The sequence below is a fragment of the Chiloscyllium plagiosum genome, chromosome 1, assembly GCF_004010195.1.
Source record: "Chiloscyllium plagiosum isolate BGI_BamShark_2017 chromosome 1, ASM401019v2, whole genome shotgun sequence".
Lineage (NCBI taxonomy): Eukaryota > Metazoa > Chordata > Chondrichthyes > Orectolobiformes > Hemiscylliidae > Chiloscyllium > Chiloscyllium plagiosum.
Window position 1 is genome coordinate 15,281,868 of NC_057710.1, and position 20,655 is coordinate 15,302,522.

Sequence of the window (20,655 nt, forward strand, 5' to 3'; positions counted from 1 at the left end):
AAAAGGTTGACCCACTCAAGGACAAAGGAGGAAAGTTATGTGTGGAGTCAAAGAAAATGGGTAAGATTCTTAATGAGTACTTTGCATCAGTGTTCACCGAGGAGAGGGACATGACGGGTATTGAATTTAGGGACAGATGTTTGATTACTCTAGGTCAAGTGGGGCATAAGGAGGGAGGAAGTGTTGGGTATTCAAAAAGACATTAAAGTGAACAAGTCCCCAGGTCCAGGTGCAATCTATCCCAGGTTGCTGAGGGAAGCGAGAGAGGAAATAGCTGGGGCCTTAACAGATATCTTTGGAGCATCTTTGAACACGGGTGAGGTCCCAGAGGACTGGAGAATTGCTATTGTTTAAGAAGGGTAGCAGGGTTACTCCAGGTAATTATAGACCTGTGAGCCTGATGGCAGTGTTAGCGAAGCTGCTGGAAAAGATACTGAGGAATAGAATCTCTTTACATTTGGAAGAAAATGGGCTTATCAGTGATAGGCAGCATGGTTTTGTGCAGGGAACGTCATGTTTTTCCAATTTAATAGAATTCCTTGAGAAAGTGACAAAGTTGACTGATGATGAAAGGGCTGTAAATGTATTATGCATGGACTTCAGTAAAGAGTTTGATAAGATTCCCCATGATAGGCTGATGGATAAAGTGAAATCGCATACTAGTCCAGGGTGTACTAGCTAGATGGATAGAGAACTGGCTGGGCAACAGGAGACAGAATAATAGTGGAAAGAAGTTTCACAAAATGGAGAACTGTGACCAGTGGTGTTCCACAAGAATCCATGCTGGGACCACTGTTGTTTATGATATACATAAATGATCTAGAGGAAGGGAAAGGTAGTCTGATGAGCAAGTTTTCAGATGATACTAAGATTGGTGGATGATACTAAGATTGTCAGAGAATGCAGCAAAATTTAGACTGATTGGGGAGTTGGGTGTAGAAATGGCAGATTCAATCCGGACAAATGCGAGGTGATGTATTTTGGAAGATCCAATTCAAAAGATCTAGGTGTTCAGGTCCATTGTACCCTGAAGTTGGCAACGCACATTGATAGAGTGGTCATGAAGGCACACGGCATGCTTTCCTTCATTGGATGAGGTATTGAGTACAAGAGTTGGCAGGTCATGTCACAGTTGTATAGGACTTTGGTTTGGCCACGTTTGCAATACTGCGTACAGTTCTGGTTGCCACATTAGCAAAAGGATGCGGAAGCTTTGGAGAGGGTGCAGAGGAGGTTCACCAGGATGTTGCCTGGTATGGAGGGTGCTAGCTGTGAAGAGACATTGAATAGATTAGGATTATTTTCATTAGAAGGACAGAGGTTGAGAGGGGATCTGATTGAGGTCTACAAAATCGTGGGAGGTACATCCAGGATGGATAGCAACAAATGTTTTCCCACAGTAGGGGACTCAATTACCAGGCGTCATGAGTTCAAGGTGAGAGGGGAAAAATTTAAGGGAGCTATGCGTGGAAAGTTCTTTCTGCAGAGGGTGGTGAGGGCCTGGAATGTATTGCTTGGCGGAAGTGGTACATCATTTAAGATGTATCTAGATAGATACATGACTGGGCAGGGAGCGGAGGGATACAGATCCTTGGAAAATAGGCGACAGGTTTAGATAGAGGATTTGGATCGGCGCAGGCTTGGAGGGCCGAACGGCCTGTTCCTGCGCTGTAAGGTTCTTTGATCTTTGAATGACCTCCTTCTGTTCTGCAAAATTCTATAATTCTGTGATTCTGATTTATGTGCAAAAGAAGCAAGAGTGATGTGAGAAAGAACACCTTCACTCAGCAAGGATCAGGTATGAAATGCACTGCCGGAAATGTGGGGCAAGTAGGTTCAACTGTGACATTCACAATGACATTGGATGATTGTTTGGGTAGAAGTATTTCAAAGGTCTTTGGGGGCAAAGGCAGGAGATTGATATGAGGTAATAGAACATGTGCAGGCACGATGGGCTGAATGGCCTTATTCTGTACCAGAACAATCCTATAATTCTGTGAAGATGCCTCAATACCACCTTCTCCAGGGTAATTAAGGATGGACAATAAACACTGGCCTAGCCAGCGACACCCATGTCCTACAAATAAGTATAAATAAATATACAAATTGATAATCAGACAAAAAAATGACCATGGTCCTCACAGGGATCTGAGGAGAGGTTTAAAGGCTCGATCAAAGAGTTAGAGTTTCATTGGGTGAGTTGAAAGATAAGAGGCAGGAGCGGTTTATTGAAGGAAATCTTGAGCTTTTGGCGTGGATAACTGAAGCAATTAAAATTGAGAATGCGCAAGAAGCTGGAATGACAGACAGAAGAGAAGTTAGAGAGCTATGGAGATTGGCTTGGTGTGTGGAATTAGCTGTTTAGCTTTCTCAGAAGCCGGTAAAGATGCGATGGGTCACATGGCCTCCTTCTGCATTGTAAAACTCAAGATGCGAGCTTGGGCATTGGTCAGGCTGAAAATAATTCTGGAGAAGTGGGCAATGTAAGGATTAAATGGGCTTGATTGGCTAACTCGCCTTTCTGATTCTATCCATGCTCAATTTACTATTGAAGTAAATATACCCAGGCCATTTGATACCTCTAGGAGAAAGTGAGGACTGCAGATGCTGGAGATCGGAGCTGAAAATATGTTGCTGGAAAAGCGCAGCAGCTCAAGCAGCATCCAAGGAGCAGGAGAATCGACGTTTCAGGCATGAGCCCTTCTTCAGGAATGACTTTGCTTGACTTTCCTCATTCCTGAAGAAGGGCTCATGCCCGAAACGTCAGTTCTCCTGCTCCTTGGATGCTGTCTGACCTGCTGCACTTTTCCAGCAACACATTTTCAGCATTTGATACCTCTCTTCTGTTAATGCCAAACTTGAACGTCTCAATTCATTCCTTTCTTGAGTGTTTCTGTTAAGTCTGCAGCAGTGGACTGATCTGGAGAACAACTTATTTTCCATTTATATGATACAGTCAATGTAGGAAAACCTCCCAAGGCACTGAATAGGAGCAATATCAATAAACTTTTCTTGACACTAAGCCATAAAGAAAGAAAACTGAGGAAAGGTGACCAGCAGCTTGATCAAAAGGTAGACATTCAGGTTCATCTTGAAAGAGGAGAAAGGGGGTCGAGAGGTGAAGGGGTTCAACAACTTCAGCGCTTACAGCTGAGGGACAGCAATGTTGGAGCAATAGCTGTGCAGAAGGACAAAATAGAAGGAGAGTCAAAGAGGAGGCTACAAACAGAGACAAGGAAGGGGAAGGCTATCTTTGAGTTTGAGAACAGCATAAATATTTGAATAGGAACAAGTATAGGCAATTCAGCCCTTCAAGCCCATCCCGCCATTCAATAACATCACAGCTGCTCTGATTTTCACCTCAACTCTACATCCCCATAATGATTAGATTAGATTACCTACAGTATGGAAACAGGCCCTTCAGCCCAACAAGTCCACACTGACCTTCCGAAGAGTAACCCACCCAGATCCATTTCCCTCTGACTAACACACCTAACCAATGGGCAATTTGGCATGACCAATTCATCTTTGGACTGTGAGAGGAAACTCACGCAAACATGGGGAGAATGTGCAAACTCCACACAGATAATCACCCAAGGCTGGAATCAAACCTGGGACCCTGGTGCTGTGAGGCAGCAGTGCTAACCACTGAGCCATCTTTCATCTTCTTGGTAATCAAGAATCTATCTACCCAAGCCTTAAGAGTATTTAAAGATTCTGTATCCACTGCCTTTCGAGAAAGGGAATTCCAAAGACACAGAGAAAAAAATGTTTCCTCATCTCTGTTTTAAATAGATTGCCCCTTACTTTTAAACTATAACTCATGGTTCAATTTTTTTTTCATTTATTGTATGTGGGTCTCACTGACCAGACCAGCATTGATTACCCTTCCCAATTGCCCAGGCAGCAGTTAAGGGTGAACCACATTGCTGTTGGTCTGGAATCACGTGTAGGCCAGACTTGGTAGGTCTCTCCCTGAAGGATATTAGTCAACCAGATGAGATTTTCCCAATAATCGGCAAAGGATTCATAGCCATCATTAAATTCTTAATTCAAGGTTTTTATTGAATTATAATTTCAACAAAAAGAGGAAGCATAATTTTAATGACTACTTCTGACTGTTCTAAACTCCTGCAGATACAGGCCCAGCCTCTCTAGCTTTTCCTGCACAAGGATTTCAAAATGGAGGCATCATCAGACAGGAAGCCACTGACATGTCGCCCATGTAGGAATGATGGTTAATCGAGATTTGGAGTGCATAAAGGGGCAGGCAGCAGAGCACAGGTTATCGAGACAGGAAATGGTGGGACAACCAGGACACCACTGAAATACTCAAGTCTAGAGTGAACAAAGGCAAGGACATCTGGATGGATATATGAATAGGAAGGGTTTGGTGGGATATGGGCCGGATGCTGGCAGGTGGGACTAGATTGGGTTGGGATATCTGGTTGGCATGACCATGTTAGGCCAAAGGGTCTGTTTCTTTCCTGTACATCTCTATGAGTGCTTCAGCAGATGAGCTAAGGGAAGAGCATCATCAAACAATGTACAAATTAAGCAAGTGAGTTACTTGCACGATAGGTTAGAAAGAGCTGTTTTAAATACTATTGTCCTGATAAGTGGACCAGTATTAAAGAACAACAAGTGGCTTTTGTCATAGTATCCCTACCTTTGAGCCAGGAGGCCTGGGTTCAAGTCCCACCTGAGCCAGAGGTGTGCAATAACATCTCTGAATAAGTGGTTTGCAGAATGTTAACAAATGACAGTCTCTCATTGAGCTAACATTGACGGCAGTGATGTTACTCCCTTCCAGCTTGGGGTTCAGAGGTGAACCATGCTCAATCCCTGGCCTCTCCATCCCTTTATCAGAATTAGTGGTAATCTTTCTATGGCGGGTTCCATTTCAATACATTGGGTGAGATACCATCACGAGGTTGTACACAACGTAATCACTTATCATCAATGGTTAAGAATGGTGGCTTCCATCTGTTCTAATTTCTTTTCCTCTCAAGGTGAGACTGTGCCCCAACTACCAGCTTTGCCAGTGAACCATATCAGGAGTTGATGGGTTAGCTATTTCAATGGTAATACACTTGATAAAATCACCACTACTGGAGCATGATACTCAGTAAACCACGTACAGGTTACTGCAGCACTGACCAAAAAAAAAGATACATTTTCACATTTCAAAATGATCTCATTAATGATGTCCAGGCACAAGAAGTTAACTCAAGTGGATGAATGTTAATGAGTTACAGCAGAGCACTGCACAAACACAGCTAATCTACATAAGCAGCCAGATATGACTCAGCAACCAAAGAGCAGGAGATTTGCAAGTTGACATATCCTTTTTTTATTGTTTCAGTTCAAACTTTACAAGTCTTTTCCCACTGCATTCTCAATAAAATAAGGAATGTCAATTCCAGAGAATTCGAACATTTTTCTTTGTGTATTCCAAGTGCACAGAGGCCAGTATCTCGTCACCAAGTGTTCTTTCAGTTACATGTGCACGGTCTATGGGCTCTGACCATGCAGCTACATCAGTATCCTGTCACCAAATTTTCTTTCATTTACATGTGCATGGCCTATGGGCTCTGATCAGCCAGCTCAAAGCATGTCCCTAGAGTAAGGAGATTCTGAATCTCCTGTTTATTTATCAGCCAAGACTCCCTATTTGGCCCCAGGTTAACAACCCCACTCAAGGATCTCATAGTTAAGCAAGAGGGTGAAAGGTTATCGAGAGGAGCTTGGAATGTGAATTTAAGGTTACAGTCATGTCAGCCAAGATCTTATTGACTGACGTGGCAGGCTCAAGGGGCTGAATGGCCTACTTCTGTTCCTTGTTATTGAACAAACACTGGTCCAGTTAGGACTACATTGACTGGAGTTTAGAAGATTGAGGGAGGATTTCATAGAACCTGTCAGATTTAAACAAATCTAGACCTGATAACAGGAAGGATGTTCCTGAGGACTGTGGAGTTCTGAATCAAGGGTCACATTTGAATGACATGGGATAGGCGAATTAAGACTAAGATGAGAAGAGATTTCTTCACTCAGAGAGTGGAGAGCCTATGGAATCCTTTGCTACAGAAAGTGGTTGGGGCCAAAATATCGAATGTCTTCATGAAGGATTTAAGCAAAGTGCTTCGAGCTAAAGGAATCAAATGGTATGGTGAGAAGCTGGAACAGGGTACTGAGTTGGATGATCAACCATGATCCTATTGAGTAGTGGAACAGGCTTGAAGGTCTGAATGGATGACTCCCACTCTACTTTCTACGTTTCTATGTTCATATGTTTGTCCAGGTCTGATAGACTTAACAGAAATATAACTCAGGATAAATCAGATGGATTAAAACCGAATCTATCTCTTGGGTAATGGCATGCCCTGAAACCCAATCAACCCCTTAACCAACCCTTCTGATGATCTCTACTGACTACATCCTGATCACCTGACCACTGAACTATGCCACCAAGTTCCTTGACTGTTCTCTTTGATCCTCCCTCTACTCTGTTGACAAGTGGATTGGAGGAGCAAGTGGAAACAATAGCAATGGTGGCCAGATTAAAAGAGAAAAGAATTGCACAATTTTCCAATTAACTACTGTAATTACTTCCGAGGCATTGGAATTCTGGGAAGCACAACACTGGCCTTACTCGGATGCAATTGGTTCATTAGTTCACAGGTTGTTAGTTAAGGGGTAATTAAGGAACGGTTGAGGATTCTGCATCTGTACTCAATGGAGCTTAGAAGGACAAGGGAGGATCTCATTGAAACTTACAGAAGTCTGAGAGACTGGGATAGAGAAGATATTTTCACCAGTAGGAGAGACTAGGACCTGAGGGCATCACCACAGAGTAAAGGGACGATCCTTTAGAACTGAGATGAGGAGGAATTTCTTCAGCAACAGGGTGGCGAATCTTTGGAACACATTGCCACAGAGTGCTGTGGAGGCCAAATCATTGAGTGTATTTAAGACAGAGATAGACAGGTTCTTGAATAGCAAGGGAATCAAGGATTACTGGGCGGAGGCAGGAGAATGTGGTAGAAAAACATAAGAGCCATGATTGATAGTGGCACAGACTTGATGGGCTGAATGTCTTACTTCTGCTCCTTTATCTTATTGTCTTGTGGTCTTATAAGGTAGAGGAGAGAAAGAGGAGAAGAATCGACATTTCGGGTAAAAGCCCTTCGTCAGGAATCCTGAGGGAGGGCTTTTGCTCAAAGCGTCGATTGTCCTGCTCCTCAGATACTGCCTGACCTGCTGTGCTTTTCTAGCATCTCTCTAATCTAGACTCTGATCTCCAGCATCTTTTGCTTAGAGGAGAGAAGGGATCTATTATGGAGAGAGTGAGGACTGCAGATGCTGGAGATCAGAGTTGAAAATTGTGTTGCTGGAAAAGCACAGCTGGTCAGGCAGCATCCAAGGAGCAGGAAAATCGATGTTTCAGTCATGAGCCCTTCATGTGCCACACATTTTTGACAAGGAGTCTATCAAGACTAGTCTGCCATTCAATGAGTTCATGGCCGATCTAATCATCCTCAATTCCACTTTCCTATCTTATCCTTTGATTTCATTACTGATTAAAAAACCAGTGTCAGCCCTAGATAAACGTAATGACCCAGCCTCGACAGCCCTTATGCGGTAAAGAATTCCACAGATTCACACCTCTCTGAGGGAAAATAAAATGTCTCCTTATCTCTGTCTTATTACTCACAAGAAACTGGAAAGTGTGGAAGCAGACTATTTGACCCATTGAGTCCACACCAGCCCTTTGAAGAGCATCCCACCCAGATCCAACCCCCTTAACCTATCCCTATGTTTCCCATGGCTAACCTTCCTAGTCTGCACACTATAGGCAATTTAGCATGGTCAGTCTACCTCACCTGCATATCTTTGGACTATGGAAGAAAGCTGGAGCACCCAGAGGAAACCCACATGGTTACCCAAAGCTGGAATTGAACCCAGGTCCCTGGTACTGCAAGACAGTAGTGCTAACCACCATGCCACCCTCGTAATTGCATGAAAAAAACTGTCATTATCATTGAATGGTGGCATGAGAAGTGGGGATACTGAAGCATATAACAGCTAAAATTCTCCACAGGCTAACTTATATCTGAAATTTCAAATATAATCTTTCTTCAGGTACAGCACTTTCTGCCTTTGTAGGATGAATCTGAATGGTTTGTTAATGTTCAGATTTTTGATTCAAACTGTCCCACATTTAGTGGTAAAAACTTTTACTCGCGTCCCTCTTAATTCCCCAAAACATCTCAAGCTGATTCAATAGCACAATCAGAAATATCCAGGTATCAAGTTAAACAAAGGACATATTGGAAGATGACAAAAAAAACTTTGTCAAAGATGTGGGTTTTATAGGGTGTCACTGAGGTTGAGAGAGAGAGAGAAAGAGAGAGAGAGAGAGAGAGAAGGATGTAGAGCAGCTTAGTGTGAACATTCTGGAAGATGGATCTGAGATGGCTGAACACCCAGCCATTACTGATGAGAGTAATGAATCACAAGAAGCCTGAAGCAGAGAAATGAGTTAACGAAGTGGAACTGCCGTAAGGGATGAAGATCATTGCCAGTGAGAAGACCTTGAGGGTATTTAAACACAAAGATGAGAGTTTGAACGGTCTTAATTTGAACTGAATTATGCCTCAGCTTCGATCTGTCTGTAGCATTCTTGTCTGTGAATGAGAAAGTTGTGAATGGAAATCTGACTCCACAATTTCACAATGTCATCTGGACTGATGCTGCACTGCATGATTGTTTTGTCCATGATGCTGTCTTTCCGGGAATGAAGTTTTGCTTGCCCTGGTACTCAGGACTAAACCAGGGTGTTCTCAGATTTGTCCTTCAAGTCCTGTATATAATAGTCTACGATTCAAAGTTGGCACTTCAGATGTTGTTCCAAGGACTCCTGTTGACCTGTTTCTGTTGAGATTCAGTTTGGACAGATTGAGACAGACAGACAGACAAAATGAGGAATGTCTCTGAACCGTGACACAGTTGCAAATATAATTTCTCTTACTTTGTGTTGTTCTTTGGATGTCGAAAACACTCAAACAGTTCCATTTCTTATCTATCCCTAGTGTCCATGAAAAATCAGTGATGGGACTTATCTATGACTATTTCACTCCAACATTGTTCTGATGATGACATTAGATCTAGCTATTTAAACCTGACAGCAGTGAATGGGTGTATCAGGGTGGTGTGCAATTTGGAAAGGGACAGTCTTCCCCTGGAGTTGTTGCTTTTGTCCCCTTCATCATAGAGTTTGCATGAGAGAGAAAGAGGTGTTTTCATAAAGCAACCTCTGTGAGTTGCTGCAATTAATCCTGTGGCTAGTAAATATTGTCACTACAGTGGCCATCTCGACTCCACTTTCTGCAATTTGTATCTTAAACCTTTCTGGCTCCCTTTCCTTCTTTGTTAAAAAAAACCCACAAAATTATTGATTCAGGAATGTGATCTTTGTATTGGTGCCTATGGTTTTCTAATAATGCCTCTATGAAGCTTCGACTTCTTCTTTGACAGTCCCTTGGGGATTGAGGATGCTAGCACTCCAGTTATTTGGGTTCTCAGATGGCTGACAAGTCCCATGAGCAACCACCAGAGCCTGCCACTCGAGGGACCAAAGAGTCTGGCAGATGAGATATTTGGAAGTTTGTGGACTCCCTCCCAACCCTCAACATCACCACTCCATGTTCCTGATGAGGTCTGTCCATGTCATTGTTGCCTTCTTGAATAAAGTTTGTCAACATGAAAAGATCAGCCATGATCTTATTGAATAGTGGAAGGGGCAGATGGCCCGTTCTGCTCCTAGTTCTTAGATCGGAAGAATGTTGTGAAACTTGAAAGGGTTCAGAAAAGATTTACAAGGATGTTGCCAGGGTTGGAGAATTTAAGCTATAAGGAGAGGTTGAACAGGCTGGGGCTGTTTTCCCTGGAGCGTCAGAGGCTAAGGAGTGACCCATAGAGGTTTACAAAATCATGAGGGGCATGGATAGGGTAAATAAACAAGGTCTTTTCCCTGCATTGGGGGAGTCCAGAAGTAGAGGTCATAGGTTTATGGTGAGAGGGGAAAGATCTAAAAGAGATCTAAGGGGCAACTTTTTCACGCAGAGGGTGGTACTTGTCTGGAATGAATTGCCAGAAGAAGTGGTGGAGGCTAGTACAATTGCAACATTTAAAAGGCATCTGGATGGGTATATGAATAGGTTTGAGGGATATAGGCTGGGTGCTGCGACTAGATTGGTGTGGGATATCTGGTTGGCATGGACGGGTTGGACCGAAGGGACTGTTTCCATGCTGTACATCTCTATGACTCTCTGACTCTAACTCAGGGTTTCCCATGAGTTGGCTGTGATGTTTCATTTCTTGAGGAACATCCCAAAGTTATTTTCATTGAACCCCACTGGGAATCTCCTACTGTGAGTGAATTCCGAACACAGCAGTTACTTTTGGGAGTGTGGTCTTAGATTTACAAATTACACATCCATCCAAGTGGAACTGGCTTGGAGTGAATCAGACATTGATGTTTGATATGCAGGTTTGGGAGAGCATGCTGATGTTGGACCGTCATTCTTTCCACTGAAGGACAAAGAAGAGTAGAGCATAGGAACAGGCCCTTCAGCCCATTAAGCCTGTGCCAACACATGATGCCTTTCTAAATTAAAAACCTTAAAGACTTTGAAGGTTCTTATAAAGACATCAGTTGTCGTGTCCAATTACTGGTTATCTGATAATGTTCCTCTTTTGAGGGTTGCTTACTCACCGTGCAGGATTAGTTATCCTCGAAATGGTCACTTCGAAAGAGAAACTAAACTGAGAAGGGCTGAGGCTGGCATGAGAGAGCAGACAGTTTTAAGCATTGAATAAAGCTCTTTGTTATAGACACAGAAGCTGCTGTGTTATCTTGGAGGCCTAATGCACTGTAACTGGCAGTGAGGGCAATGCAATAGAGTTGAAGGTTCCTCGTACAGCGCCTTTTCTTTCTTCACTGGGAGAACCATGCCGTGGATCAGTTAATTTGCTTACTGCAGGAGCGGATGGGAAGTGTCCTTTCCTTAGGATGGGGGATTTCAAGATTAGGAGGGGCATATCTTTAAGGTGAGAGGAGAGAGATTTAAAGAAGACATGACGGGCAATTGTTTTACTCAGAGAGTGGTTCGTATGTGGAATGAACTTCCAGAGGAAGTGGTGGATGTGGGTACAATTACAATGTTTAAAAGACATTTGGATAGATACATGAATAGGAAATGTTCGGAGGGATATGGGCCAGGAGCAGGCAGGGGGGACTAGTTTAGTTTGGGATTATGGTCGGCATGGACTGGTTGGACCGAAGGGTCTGTTTCCGTGCTGTATGACTCTATTTAACAGTGCTCTGCAAGAAGGAAATTCTTGAACATTGTCTTGGAGCTCAGAGAAGACACATTAGGTCTAATCTGGAAGTAAATACTTATGAAAAATATTTTATGAATGATATGCATTCCATAAGGGATACTGTCAGCCCATTGCAGTCAAATGCATGCCCAAAGTTTATCATTAATTCACAAGTCATGTCCAGCTCAATGGAGAAACAACAGTTTTGCTTAAGGTTGAACCACTTCCCAAAGCTGTTGGTCATAGGTGAAGGCTTCATCGATTCAGTACATGGAGCCACCTGTGCATATCATTAGGCAAGGTAGAGCACAAGGTTAATTTAAGGAATTCTCAGTCAAGATTACAGGAATTTCATTGTTGCTCCTCACCAATTAAATTCGAACATAACCGTATTGATTGATAAACTGTCCCATCAGCGTTTTTCACAGCTCTCCGTGCTGTGACAGATGCTCTTCAGGCTGACAAGGGCTTGATTCATCCAGTTTTGGGAATCCGGTGGAATGTCAACATTGACAGGTTTTCATTTCTATTCTGCGGATGAAATGGAGGTCAACCTTTCAATGGGGCTTGTTGCAGACTTGAAGACACCGCCAGAGCACACATTAATATGGTCAATGACATAAAATACACTTACCCGTATCTTTCCTTATTTACCAGGTTTACTGTCAACCTTCTCATGCCAACACAGCGAATCCAGCACTTTTGCTCAATTTGAGATAGCTGTGAAAATGGACTATCAATATTCAACTTCCATCATTCCACTTTAATGCCTGAGACAAAATATTAATAGCTTTGAAAAGGACACGTTAATAAGATCCCAGCTAATGGTATGACTTGAGAGGTCAGATCCCAGAACAAAGTCCAGCTTTTAGATCATATTTTTCTTTATTTTAGCTGATGTCATTCACCTAGTCATCTCCCTTACTAATCAAGAGCCCATCTGTCTCTGTCTTAAATACACTCAATGGCCTGGCCTCCACAGCCTTCTGCAGCAATGAGTTCTGCAGATTCCCCACATTCTAGCCGAAGAAAGTCCTCCTCATCTCAGTCCTAAAGTGTTGTCCCTTTACTCTGAGGCTGTGCCCTTGAGTCCTAGGCTCGTGGTCACATCTTCTCAGTGTTCACTGTATCCAGGCCTCTCAGTATTCTGTCAGTTTCAATCAGATCATCATCCTTCAAAACTCCATCGATACAGACCCAGAGTCCTCAACCTCTCCTCGTGTGACAACTCCTTCATTCCCAGGATCATTCGTGTAAACATCCTGTGGACCCCCTCCAAAGCCGGCACATCCTGCCTCAGATATTGGGCCCAAAACTGGTCACAATATGAAACATTTAGATGTTGATTCCTGTAAATCAAAGTCACTTGGAAAAGATTGTAAACTGCAATTCATTAACCTCCTGTCTATACCGGACACCCTTTCCGCCCTTCCCGTTTCTCATTGTATCGGTGTGTGATTATTGTCAATATCTGGTAAGCTGTGGTGTTGAATGATAATTCACATTCACAAAGCCAATCACTTTGGAATTGGCTGTTCTTTTTTTTTAGATTCCCTACAGTGTGGAAACACGTCCTTCAGCTCAACCAGTCCACACCAACCCTCCGGAGAGTAACTCACCCAGACCTATTTCCCAACATTGCTCCTGATTGATGCACCTAACACTATGGGCAATTTAGTATGGTCAATTCACCTGCCCTGCACGTCTTTTAGAATGTAGGAGGAAACCCACACAAACACGGGGAGAATGTGCAAACTCCACGCAGACAGTCGTCCAAGGGTGGAATTGAACTCGGACCCCAGGCGCTGTGAGATGGTAGTGCTAACCACTGAGCCACCCTTCACTTTTAATCTTTGGGTTGACTGAGCTTAATTTAAGTATGACAGCTATATAGGGGTTTAGTGGTCAGCACTGTTGCCTCACAGCACCACGGGACCTGGGTTTGATTCCACCCTCAGGTGACTCTGTCTGTGTGTGTGTGTGTCTGTGTGTGTGAGTGTCTATGTGGAGTTTGCACATTCTCCCCGTGTCTGTGTGGGTTTCCACTGGGTGCTCTGGTTTCCTCCCACAGTTCAAAGATGTGCAGCTTTGGTGGATTGGCCATGCTAAATTACCCGAGGTGCAGGGGAATCAATATTTTGGGCATAAGCCCGAAATGTCAATCCTCCTGCTCCTGGAATGCTGCCTGGCCTGCTGTGCTTTTCCAGCACACACTCTTGACTCTGATCTCCAGCATCTGCAGTCCTCACGTTCTCCTCCATGCTAAATTGCCCATAGTGTTCAGGGATATGGAGATTAGATGCAGTAGCCATCGCGAGTACAGGGTTATAGGGTAGGGGAAGGGTCTGGGTGGGATGCTCTTTGGAGGGTCGGTGTGGACTTGTCGGTCTGTTTCCACACTGTAGGGATCTACATGTTGAGAAAAGAAACTAGAACTACAATACATTGTCATAAGTCTTGGTGAGTCATCTGAACTCAACTGGCCCCATCTGGATGCTGTGGTGAATTAGAAAGTCTCATGTAACGTAGCTTAGTTCTCCCAATATCTCCCAAGTAATTTTCCCTCAAGCACAATGCTAAGATACTGAAAGAAGTTATGCATCATGTAGCTGTTTGGGAGACGTTTGGTGCGTGGAAATTGTCTGCCCTCTCTCCTACATTGCAACAGTTTTGTTTGAGTTTTACTCAGACTGTTGTTAGGAGGCTGTGAGACTGGCTTCCAGGGTTTGTTGCTGAGGCTACACAAATACAAATTGTTGTAGAAATTTAAAATCAGTACAGGATTCATCGTGCTGGGAGCAACGGTTATTACGAAACTCTTCTGCATGCAAAAGTTGTCTTTTTAAATAAACACATTCAGAAGTACGTACAGTTCTACCAGGAGCGATCCTTTTTAAAAACAAACTGATTAGCTTGCTGAAAGTTCCAACTGTTCCTCCACACTTGTAATTGGTTATCACAGCTCTGTGTTTCCAATGGACTCCTGCATTTAGAGTGAATGAACAACGATCAGAGAAATAACTGTTTGGGCAATTTCAATAAATCAATTTGATAGAATTGGAACAGAGAGAATCTATTTTCCATGGTGAGACATTTCAGAATAAGATGATTGTCTGTCAAAGCATGAATACACCATTTGGGAGTGGAGTTGGCTGAAAGGTTATCTCCATCAATCTAAAACTCTCTTTGCCAATAGCTTTAATTAGAGTTTCCAAAAGAGAGAGTGTCAGACTTGTGTCAGGTAAAGGTATGGTGGGGAATGAAGCAATAATGGATAAATGAAGTTATGGTATCAATCATACTCTCCATTACTGGTATAGGATTGCAGCAACATGCGCCATTTGCAAAATGCATTGCAGGAACTCATCAAGGCTCCATCTACAGCACCATCAGAATCCATGAGTTGATCCACCTAAAAGGACAACAATGGAAGATGCACTGCACTACCACCAACTACACAGACACTTTGAGTTAACGACTTGGAGATATATCTGCATTGCAGGGTTAAATTCCTGGAACTCACTCATTGACATCACTGTGGGCATAAATACTCTACAAAGGTTATTAAGGTGGTTCACTACCATCTTGTCAAGGGTAATTCAGAATAGGTAATAAAACAGCTTTTATATCTCATGAACAAAAATATAATGAAAGTTTGAATTTGATCTAATTGAATGGTGGAGCAGGCTCAAGGAGCTGAAATGAAATGGTGGAGCGAGTTAAGGGCCTCAGTGCAGCAGAAGCATAGGAGCAAAGGACATAGGTACCAGAATAGACCATTTTGCTCTTCAAGATTCAATAAGATCATTGCTGATCTTGTTGTGATATCAGCTGTATTTTCTTTTTTCTAGCCCATAACGGTTGACTGTCAAAAATTTGAAGGACTGACTTCAGTTCATATCCCCCCACCACCCACCCCGTGTTGTCCTAACATTGGCATCACGATGCAACAAACTGTCCCTTACACTTTGCCCAACCCAAGCCAGGACCATTAACGCTGACTGCATTCACACTGCCACTGGCCCAACTGAAAACAGTTAGTTTCCTAGAGGAGGGAATGGGGAGGATTGGCTGGCGGGTGGTGCATTTGAGATGTATTTTGTATGTGACATATTTATGATGTCCTTGTGAAAGTCAGTGTGAAGAAACAACTTAAGGATTTATTTATTTGCATAGCCAAGAGTATTATAAGTCTTACTTACTGAAGCAGATACGAGGTGATCTTGATACTTATCAGTGTGGGTTTTGAATATAGGCTTGCTGGTTTCTATGGCAACATGATTAAATTGAAGATAAACTTATAGCCTTGTTTGGAAAGTGATGACCTGTGTCAGTTTGCACTACTGTATCTCTCTTTTAATACACAGCTTACATTTCACTTACAATGCCTTTTCTTTATTCTCAAAGCTTGTTGAGAATCTGAAGTGAAATTAATTCTTGGGTAGTATGTTAATTCATTTATCAGAGAACATAATCCTGGGAACAGGGACTTTCCATTATAGTGAACACAAGCAGAATTGACTTCAAAAATGCATGATGTCGTGTTTTGTGAGCAAAATTGAAGCAGAGGTGACTCTAGTTTCTAAGTGTGTAATTGGTTTAATCACAGTTTTTTAAAAAAAAAATAAATGTCTACACTAAGTAGTTATTTGACAATACAGAATTTGAGTATTGCAAAACCAAGACATCTTTTATCAAAGTTTTTCATTTTACATTCATCAGAACATGTTCAAAAAGTATCAAAATGAAGGGAAGTCTACATTTATACTGTAAGAGAGGAAAGTGTTGATTGGTTGGCATGTGCATTCTGATTAATAGAGACCTTGACATGGAGGATGCATCAGGTGGTGATGACTGACAGTTAACTGTTAAGCTTTAGTCATGTTGACACTGATTGATAAAAGCATTTCCCTGAGAAATGTAAAGGTTGACACCTATTGAGTTGATAGAGGTGCATTTTGTGCATGTTCTTCCTACTGACAAACAACAGGGTCCTATGTATTAATACTTGTAGCTGCCAAACTGTGAAGCCAACTAACAACTGGCTGTCAGTATAATATGTTGCACACAGGATTATTTTGCAAACATCATCCAATCACAATGATATTTCATCAACATTGTCCTGGGCCTTACAGATGTGGCAATATTGTGCTGGTGAGTGCAAGACAAAAAGCTTCAACAAAATGTGGTTTTTCTCAGCAATGTCTACTCCATTCTTCAGCTCTGGCTTCCAGCTCTTTCCCCAACTTTACTTAATTTGAGTCTTAACCAATCAAGCATGCTGAGAATCAATAATAAACAGACTCACATAAATAAGATTGAACACCGAAGTCGGATTGAAGGGAGAATGGTTGTGTCATAGAGTCACTACGTTGTCCAGCACAAAATGGATCTTTTGGTCCAATTTCTCTGTGCTGATCAGATTAATCTAATCCATTTACCAGCATTTGGCCCATCTCCTTCTAAACCTTTCCTATCCATATCCCCAATCCAGATGCCTTTTAAATGTTGTAACTGTACCAGTCTCCACCACTTTCTACAGCAGCTCATGCCGTACATGCACCACCCTCTGTGTGAAAACGTTGTCCCCTCAGACCCCTTTTAAATCTTTCCCCTCTTACCTTAAACCTATGACCTCTACTCTTGATTTCCCTACTCTGGGGAAAAGACCTTGGCTATCTACCCTATCCATGTCTCTCATGATTTCATAAACTTCTATAAGGTGACCCCTCAGCCTCTGACATTCCAGGGAAAATAGCCTCAGCCTATTCAGCCTTTCGCTATAGCTCAAACCCTTCAACTCTAACAACATCCTTGTAAATCTTTTCTGCACTCTTTCAAGTTTTGCAACATCCTTCCTACAAGAGAAGACCAGAATTGAATGCAATATTCCAAAGTGGCCAAACCAACGTCTGTAAAGCTACAACATGACCTCCCAACTCTGATACTCAGTGCACTGACCAATAAAGGAAAGCATACCAAATGCCATCTTCACTATCCTGTCTACCTGTAACTCCACCTTCAAGGAGCTATGAACCTGCACTCCAAGGTCTCTTTGTTCAGCAACACTCCCCAGGACCTTGCCACCTCCCCAGGACCTTGCGATCAGAATTGAACGCAATGTCTAAACAGTGGCATAACCAATGCCCTGTACAGCCGCAATATGACCTCCCAACTCCTGTACTCAATACTCTTCACTATCCTAAGTATTTGCGACTTCACTTTCAAGGAGCTATGAACCTGCTCTCCAAGGTCTCTTTGTTCAGCAACACTCCCCAGGACCTTGCCATTATGTGTCTAAGCCCTGCTCTGACTTGCCTTTCCAAAATGCAGCACCTCACATTTATCCAGTCTCCATCTGCCCCACCTCAACCCATGGCTGGTAGACATAATTTTGGCTAAGGGAGAGAAAGCAGAGTAGTGACTTGTCAGACTGGAGTGAAGGGTGCAGTACAGTTTCCCCATGGGTTGGTATCAGGTGCACTGTTCTTTCAGCATGGAAACAGACCCTTTGGTCCAACTTGTCCATGCCGACCAGATATCCTAATCTCGTGCCATTTTCCAGCGCTTGGCTCATATCCCTCTAAACTCTTCCTAGTCATATACCAATCCAGATGTCTTTTAAATGCTGCAATTGTACCAGCCTCCAGAACTTCCTCTGGCAGCTTATTCCATACACACACCTCCCTCTGCATGAAAAAAATGCCCCTTAAGGACCCTTTTACATCTTTCCCATTTCACCGTAAACCTGTGTCCTCTAGTTTTGCATTTCCCCACCCCAGGGAAAAGACATTGTCTATTTACCCTAACCATGCCCCTCATGATTTTATAAACCTCTAAGAGGTCACCCCTCAGCCTCTGCCGCTCCAGGGAAAACTGTCCCACCCTGTTCAGCCTCTCCCTATAGCTCAAACACTCCAACCCTGGCAACATCCTTGTTAACCTTTTCTGAACCCTTTCAAGTTTCACAACATCTTTCTGATAGGAGGGAGATCAGAATTGAACGCAATGTCTAAACAGTGGCCTAACCAATGCCCTGTACAGCCGCAACATGACCTCCCAACTCCTGTACTCAATACTCTGACAATAAAGGAAAGCATACCAAACACCGTCTTCACTATCCTATCTATTTACGACTTCACTTTCAAGGAGCTATGAACCTGCACTCCAAAGTCTCTTTGTTCAGCAACACTCCCCAGGACCTAGAATTGGCTATAAAGAGCACAATTTGAAAATTTACAGATGCCTCAGAGTTTGGAATTGGATGTGGAAAAGAAACTGGTGGCAAATAATAGGCTACATGAGCACTCAGACAGACACACTACTGAAACATGAAAAATGAAATATAATGCAAATAAATGTGAAATGATAACATTTTGATACAGAGCATGAGGCAATAAACATAAATGACATGGTGCAATATTAAGGATGATGCAGGAAAAGACTCACCTCGGGTGTGTGAATACAAATCTTTGAAATCTTAGACAATTTTTATCGATGCACCATGGAAAGCATTCTCTCTCGGCACACCACAGCTTTGTATGGCAACTGCTTTGCCCTGGACCGTAAGAAACCACAGAGAGTTGTAAACACAGCCCAGTCCATTATGCAAGCCAACCTTCCATCCATGATTCTCGCTATACCTCTGATTGCCTCAGGAAGGCAGCCAGCATCATCTAAGATGCCTCCCACGTTGGTCATAATCTCTTCCATCCTCTTGGGTGGGTCCTCCAGGTGTTTTGGTTTCCTCCCAAGGTCCAAAGGTGTGCAGGTTGGGTGGATTTCCCATGCTTCCGAGGATGTGCAGGCTAGGTGAGTTAGCCCTAGGAAATGCAGGGTCACAGGGATAGGGTAGGGGTGTGAGTCTGGCTGGAGGGTCAGTGTGAGCCCAATGGTCCAGATGGGCTGCTTCAACACTGTAGGAAATCTATAATTTTATGATTCTTTTATTCTCTTTCATCGGGCTGAAGATGTAAAAGCTTAAACAGGTTCAAGAACAGCTTCTTCCCCACTGTTAATGTGTAAAGTTCTGGTCACCGCATTATAAGAAGGATGTGGAAGCTTTGGAAAGGGTGCAGAGGAGATTTACTAGGATGTTGCCTGGTATGGAGGGAAGGTCTTACGAGGAAAGGCTGAGGATCTCGTGATTTGTTCTTGAGGAATCTGCGCACTATTATTTGAGTATCTGTTTTTCTTGAGTACGTTGTATAGGTGGTTCTCCTCTGTTTTCTGAAGTTTGTCTGTGCTGAAGTGTGTGGTGGCTCATTGGAATAGTGTTCTGATGCAGCTTCGTTTGTGTGTGTTGGGATGGTTGCTGGTGTAGTTAAGTATTTGGTCAGTGTTTGTCGGTTTTCTGTACACGCAGGTTTGTAGTTCTCCATTGTCCTTTCTTTCGACTGTGAACACCAGCTAGCCACAAAAAGACATGACCCTCTCTCCCTTGTAGCCCTACACACGGATGGAAAAAACCATCATTTCAACTGGGGCAACACATCTATCCTGGGACAGGCTAAGCAAAGACATGCCAGAGAATTCCGAGAGGCCTGGCACTCCAACCACAACGCCATAAGCAAACACATAGGTAATGAAACGTCTGGATATCAAGCCTATAGCTCAGCGAGCAAACCTACACCCTAAACCTCAACCTGAGCTACAAACCTTCACAAAGAGAAGAAAATTGAGAGGTGACTTAATAGAGACATACAAGATAATCAGGGGGTTAGATAGGGTGGGCAGGGAGAGCCTTTTTCCACATATGGGGATGGTAAACACGAGGGGACACAACTTTAAAGTGAGGGGAGATAGGTATAAGACAGATGTCAGAGGCAGTTTCTTTACTTAGAGAGTAGTAAGGGTATGGAATGCTTTGCCTGCATAGGTAATAGATTCGCCAAGTTTAAGTGCATTTAAGTCGTCATTGGACAGGTAAATGGACGTACATGGAATAGTGTAGGTGGGATGGGCTTCAGTTATGGAAATGTGTTGCTGGAAAAGCGCAGCAGGTCAGGCAGCATCTAGGGAACAGGAGAATCGACGTTTCGGGCATTAGCCCTTCTTCAGGAATGGTCGAGTTGCAGGGAATGTAGATAGCGGCGCATGGCTGCAAGCGTGGAGCGGAGGATCCGGAGGGACGTCTGTTGCTGGAGGCTTCGGATTTGTTGTAGGTACTGGTTGTCCTGGTTGGGTCCAAGTTTTGTTGGTCGGAACGTAGTCCGGAGTCCGTGCGGGATAAGTCGGTTCCGTAGGCAGGTGCTGAGGAAGGAGATG

General features: G+C 43.2%; 1 protein-coding gene across 1 annotated transcript in view; it reads left to right on the forward strand.

The window, feature by feature from the left end:
• LOC122553785 (dedicator of cytokinesis protein 2-like) overlaps window positions 1–20,655 on the forward strand; it is a 1,227,980-nt gene that overhangs the window by 833,971 nt on the left and 373,354 nt on the right. The gene's annotated exons all lie outside the window — the stretch shown is intronic.